The following is a 6,502-nucleotide window of genomic DNA, read 5'->3' on the forward strand; positions in this document are numbered from 1 at the left end:
CTTGGGAAGAACCCTAGGGAGGCAAGGCTCAAACTTCCTCCCCAACCTGTTGCTTTGTTTGAAAGCCACTGTTGGCTTTTCTACTCTCGGGGCGTGGCCTGACCTAGCAGTGTCAGCTGACGACCAGGGACCTCTAGAGCTCCCCTGGTGGTGATTCATATTATCTTCCTCACCTTCATCTTTCAAGCTCCTGGACTTTCCCTGCCGGGTTTCTAGTTAACCCTGGAGGTTTTTACTTTCTCTAGAGCTTTGGTCGGGCTTACATCTGCTGGGTCACATACCCCCGCCCTTAAATAATGCTTATCCCTATAAGCTTCAGTATTACCGATGTTTTCAGGTATGCGGGAAAGTACATCGACATTGGTGTTTAAACTGCCTGGCCGGTGAACGACGGTGAACCTAAAGGTTTGCAGGGCTAAATACCAGCGTGTGAGCCGAGCATTGTTATTCCTCATCGTCCCTAACCATTTCAACGCTGCGTGATCCGTAACTAAGGTAAATGTTCTTTCTCCTAGGTAATGTATTAAGGTCTGCATCGCCCACTTAGCGGCCAGACACTCCAATTCAACTACCGCATAGTTACGCTCATTGGGGTGTAGCTTCCTGCTCAGGTATAGAACTGGGTGTTCAAGTCCCTGCTTCTCCTGACTGAGGATGGCCCCCAAGCCCCACCCCGAAGCGTCAGTCTGTAGAGTAAAAGGTTTGTCAAAATCAACAGCCATCAAGACTGGCTGATGACAAAGACTTCCCTTCAAGTCCAAGAAGGCTTCCATGCTACTAGACTCCCATACCAGCCTGTCTGGCCCATTCTTCCTTAACATATTAGTTAATGGAGTAGCTCTAGTAGCGAAGTCTGGGATAAATCTTCTATAATAACCTAGAAGACCCAATAAACCCCGCAACTGTTTCTTGGAAGTTGGGCGAGGATAGTCCTGGATACACTGGACTTTATCAACTAGAGGTTTAATCTGCCCACGTCCTATGGTGTACCCCAAGTATTTAACTTCCTTCTGCCCCCTCCAGAGGATCCCAGCCCTCCTTCACCACATCAAGTGGTCCCCTGGGCGTCCGTCCAAACATCATTTCGAAGGGACTCACTCCTAAAGAATCTTGAACTTTCTCTCTCGCCGCGAACAACACATACGGCAGAAACAAATCCCAGTCTCTCATTTCCCCTTTCAACCCTTTTTTTAACATAAGTTTTAGGGATTTGTTAAAGTTCTCCACTAAACCGTTGGCCTGAGGGTGATAAGCCGATGTTCTTATATGCCTAATTCCTAAATCCCCCAGGAATTCCTCCATCTCCTTGGAGAGGAAGTTACTTCCCCGATCCGATAATATCTCTCTGGGGAACCCCATCAGGCAAAATAAGTTCATTAACTCCTTCATTAATATTTTAGAGGCGGTGTTTCGTAGCGCCACCGCCCAGGGAAACCTTGTAGCCACGTCCATTATTACAAAAATAAAACTATACCCCCGTGGAGTTTTCTCCAATGGACCTACAATGTCCATAGCCCATCTCTTTATAGGTTCACTTACCACGGGTATAGGTATAAGGGGTGCCCGTGCAGGTTTCTTCAATGTTAGCCGTTGACATGTGGGACAGGATTTGCAAAATTCCTCTATCTCCTGTCTCAACCCGGGCCAATAAAACCTACCCAAAACCTGTTCCTGGGTGGCTTGTATACCCTTGTGACCAGCTAAAGGGGACTCATGTGCCATCCGAAGAATAATCCTCCGGAAACCCTTCGGGACCACTAATTGCTCCTGGATACCCCGGGACTTCTCCGGGTGCATCGCCTCCCTATATAAAAGGTTACGGTTAATTCTGAGTCCGGTTTTACCCTTCGGGGACCCCGCGGCCTGTTTCCAGAGGTCTTGTAAAGTGGCGTCCGTACGCTGTTCATCTGGAAACGTAGGGAACGTAGCTACTATCTCCCGGGGCAGGGTAGGAAATTCCTGTGCCTGACCCGTCTGCCTCAAGGCCTCTGTTCTTATTTTCTTTTGCCTACGGTTTTGAGCCCTTGTGGCTCTCATGAGCCTTGGGGACGGCTTCTCCACCACCCCTTCCTGAAAAGGAAATATTTCCCCAAGCTCTTCCTCAGTACCTTCCATTGCCTGCCTCTGAGACCGGGTATTAACTAAATTTCGTCTAGCTCCTATCATTTCCTTCAACCCCGGCCAGTCCTGACCCAAAATAAGATTATATGGGGCTCCAGGGACTAAGGCAACTGAAATGGGATATACCCTATCCTGATATAACACTGTAGTGGTTCTAATAGAATACGATACCTCATCCCCATGGATACATTTTATGACCACTCTCCTGGTATGGGAAACTTCCTTCTCCCCAGGGAACACTTTCCTCCAGAACTGCATAGCCATCATGGATTGATCGGCTCCTGTATCAATCAGTGCTATTGTCTCATGTCCCCCCACGGAGACCCTAACAGTACATCCAGCCAGCAGCTCTCCTTCCCGGGTAACAGACCCCGATGATTCGGAGTGAGCTCCTCTAGAACTCTGGCTAGATAAATTTATCATTTTACCAACCATCTGGGTATGTTTCTTACACCTTCCTTTGTAACCTTCCCTATCCTTAGCTGTGTGGGGCTTATATATTTGTGTCGGGGTTGGACACCTATTTTCGCCTATGGGAACATGAATCTCACAGCCAGTGTCTATCTCTTCTTCCTCTGCCAAACAGGGCAACAATCGTTTCACCCCTAGTTTGGGACAACACCCACCAGGTATCGCCCTTTCTTCCTCAATAGTGTCCTTGGTTACCATTGATCCTAAGGTGTTAGGAGAAAAGTTAAATAGTCCTACCGGATCTATAACCGATACCCTTGGCGGTGGGGGTCCTTCTAGGTACATAGTCCTCTGCTCCAAGAAGTGCTTGAACAACTTATTCTGTTGTTGCATAGCTTGCAGCAGTGCCCCTTGCCTCTGCTTCATATCCTCCTGGTTAGCTTGCCGGTGTGCGTCCCGCGCTTCCAGGATAGCCTCCAAGTCCTCCCGCTGCCGCCGATACTCCTCGGTCAGCTCCGCCAACAGCTGGGCTTGCTCCATAGCGAGACCTGAAAGGTAAACACAAAGAAAAGGAACCCAAGTGTGGCTGCTTGGTATATGTGTTCCTCCCTTTTCTCAGATCCCCCCCAGCCTAGGTACTCTTACCAATAGCACTGGTGAGTCTGCGCCTCTGGTTTTGGGCCTCCTTGGCCCCCAGTCGCTCTCCGCACGGCTTGCCCCTCTGACACTCCGGTACCCTGGAACCGCTCTCTGGAACTCCGACCTTGCGCTGCCACTCCCCAACTCGAACTCCCTCCTGGTTAGCTCCTCCGCCGGATATGCTGGAGACCTTGTCTTTACTTCCGCTCACCGGTCAGGAACTCCTCCTCCGAATAGGGAACCGGAACTCCGGTCAAAGAAGGTGACCAGCGCACACACCATCAAACACCAAAAAAAAAAAAATATATACTTCTCCACTGGATTAGCAAGATTGTTCAATATCTCCCATTAACCATTCATAGCAGACAAAAAAAAAAAATAACCAACATGCTACTCCCAGCACAAGTAAAAAAAAACGTTGTTTTTTTTTCCTCTTCTTTTTTTTTTCAACACAGTTCCAGAAATGTCCTGCAGGAGGCACACTATCCCACTTCTGACACCACTTATGTGGTCACCACCTTAACCTAGCATAGGCTAGGCAAAGATACAGGTGACTACAAACACAGTTCACTTTTCGTGTGACCCGACATGGAGTCATCCTGCAGGCTGGACTGGAGTTAATATTCAAAATAAAAAAAATAAAAAACCTTAACCAAACGGGTGAAACAACATTCAGCTTTACTATGGTTCAATATACAGGTAAGCAGTTCATCAGCAGTGATATCAATGTCAGCAGCCAAAAGAACAGTCCAGGAAAAAAGGTCCAAAAATAAGACAAAATCAAGTTCAACATAAACTCAGGCTGAAAATTCAGCTTCTCTTGGTCAGTCTCAAAATTCACTCAAGTCACTTGGGTAGTAGACCAAAACACAGTTCAATGCACTGTTTAACCATACTATAGTGCTTCAAACAAAAATCAAGCCTCTGGCAGGTTTGTGACAACTGCCAGGAAATAGGGAGAAAGCCCTAGGTTTTGCGATTTAAAGCCAAAAAAAACAGCTTTACAAATTTCCCTCCCAGCTGGAAGCAAAACCTCTCCCTGCTTCTCCAAGCTTTTCCACAATAATTTCAAATTAGTGATTTAGAGAACAAAACCAAAAACACTACCCAAACATTTCACTGGAAATCTCACTCACAGTTTGTGGCAACCGGCTAAGTCCACCTGCATTCTTTCAGGGTAATCAATTCCCAAATCAGCACAGACTTCTTCAAACTCCATAGGCTCTTCACTGAGCCTGGATAAGTCTTCGGCTGTGTCAGTCTCACTCCATTCCATAGGGACAGGACAATTGACCCTGTTTGGCTTGGGAAGAACCCTAGGGAGGCAAGGCTCAAACTTCCTCCCCAACCTGTTGCTTTGTTTGAAAGCCACTGTTGGCTTTTCTACTCTCGGGGCGTGGCCTGACCTAGCAGTGTCAGCTGACGACCAGGGACCTCTAGAGCTCCCCTGGTGGTGATTCATATTATCTTCCTCACCTTCATCTTTCAAGCTCCTGGACTTTCCCTGCCGGGTTTCTAGTTTAACCCTGGAGGTTTTTACTTTCTCTAGAGCTTTGGTCGGGCTTACATCTGCTGGGTCACAATGCATAATTTACCCATATGCACAAAAGTGGATTTTCAGCCATCTGAAATTATCTTTTTAAGCTCATGAAGGGCAATTCTGCTTGACCTGGGATCAGAAGCATGGAATGTTGCTATTGTTTGGGTTATTGCCAGGCACTTGTGACCTGAATTGGCTACTGTGGAAACAAGATACTGGGCTAGATGGCAGTATACAAGTCCCAATCCCATTGGTCTGACCCAGTATGTCTATTCTTATGTTCTTACCTACAAGCACTAATTTATACTGTAGAATAGACATGCCTATGCATGTAAATGATGTCATTATTTGGAATCAATGTGCAAAGATTCTAGGCCCTATTTTGTAAAGGGTTTGCCTCAGTCTCATAGCGCATAACCACAAATGGAGCATTAATGTGGGAGGAGCATGGGTGTGTCATGGATGTGTCACCTAGCAATGCATATAATTTATAGAATATTATCAGTTGTGCATACTGCAAGGCACACATAGGAATATCCCCTTACACCATTGACATTGTGTAAGTGACTGTGCATACCTCTAGACATGCCAAAGTGGATTAATGCTACTATTCTATAACAGCTTAGGTGCACCCTGAAGCTGTTATAGAATTGGTACTAAGGGCCAGATACTATACTGTATATGGCGCAAGAAAAATCAGCGCAGAAAAAAACAAAACAAAGCACACTTAGCATTATTCTATATACTGTACGTAGGGCCAAATTCTAGTAATGGCATCTATATCAGCAGGCACTTCCAAAAACAGTGCTGGCCGCAAGGCAGTGACACATAGGTGCCATTAAGAGAATTGTGGCTTACGTCTAATATAGGTACCAGTAATGTAGGCCAGAGTTTTGCAGGTCTACATTACTGACACCCATGTTTGACAAGAATTGCATCTACCGAAGTACCTAGTGGTGCCTAAGTAGTTCATTTATGGCGTAAACCACGCCTACTTTGACTTTAGGCACTGCAAGGTACCTGTGTAAATGTGATTACAGCATCCTTTTTAGAGGCATATATGGGCAGTAGCCCTTCTCCCTTCCTTTTACCTCCATTGTGTCCAGCTCCCCCTGTCCAGCAGCAGCCATTTTCCCTTCCTTTTACCTCCCCCCTGTCCAGCAGCACCTCTTGCCTGTTCCCCCTGTCCAGCAGTAGGTCTTCTCCCTTCCTTTTACCTCACCCCATCCAGCAGCAACCCTTCCCTGCTCCCCCTGTCCAGCAGCAGCCGTTTCCCTTCCTTTTACCTCCCCCTTGTCCACCTCTTGCCTGCTCCCCCTCTCCAGCAGTAGGCCTTCTCCCTTCCTTTTACCTCCCCCTGTCCAGCAGCACCTCTTACCTGATCCCCCCTGTCCAGCAGTAGGCCTTCTCCTTTCACTGCTCCTCCTGACAAGCATCTGCTAGCCCGGGCAGCCTCGGGGCATTTGTTAGGCCGTCCCACCTCAAATTATCAAAGTAGGCCGGCCTAGTAAATGCCCCGCAGCTGCCATGTTTGCTGGTCCGAGTGTGAGAAGAGGTGTCCCAGCAGCGCAGGAGTCAAACCGCCACCACCTCTCAAGCCGTCCCACATGCTGCAAACCGCCCCACCTGCCTCCAATCGAATTTGGCATGGAGGCACACAGTATGGTGACAGGGAACATGAAACCCTAAGTGCGCATGTGCACTTAGGGCTATATTATAGAAGATTAAAGAAAATATATGAAAAGATATTGAATAGTAGAAAACAATACTGGAGTTTTGAATTAGAGAGTG

This window comes from Geotrypetes seraphini, chromosome 1 (genome assembly GCF_902459505.1).
Source record: "Geotrypetes seraphini chromosome 1, aGeoSer1.1, whole genome shotgun sequence".
Lineage (NCBI taxonomy): Eukaryota > Metazoa > Chordata > Amphibia > Gymnophiona > Dermophiidae > Geotrypetes > Geotrypetes seraphini.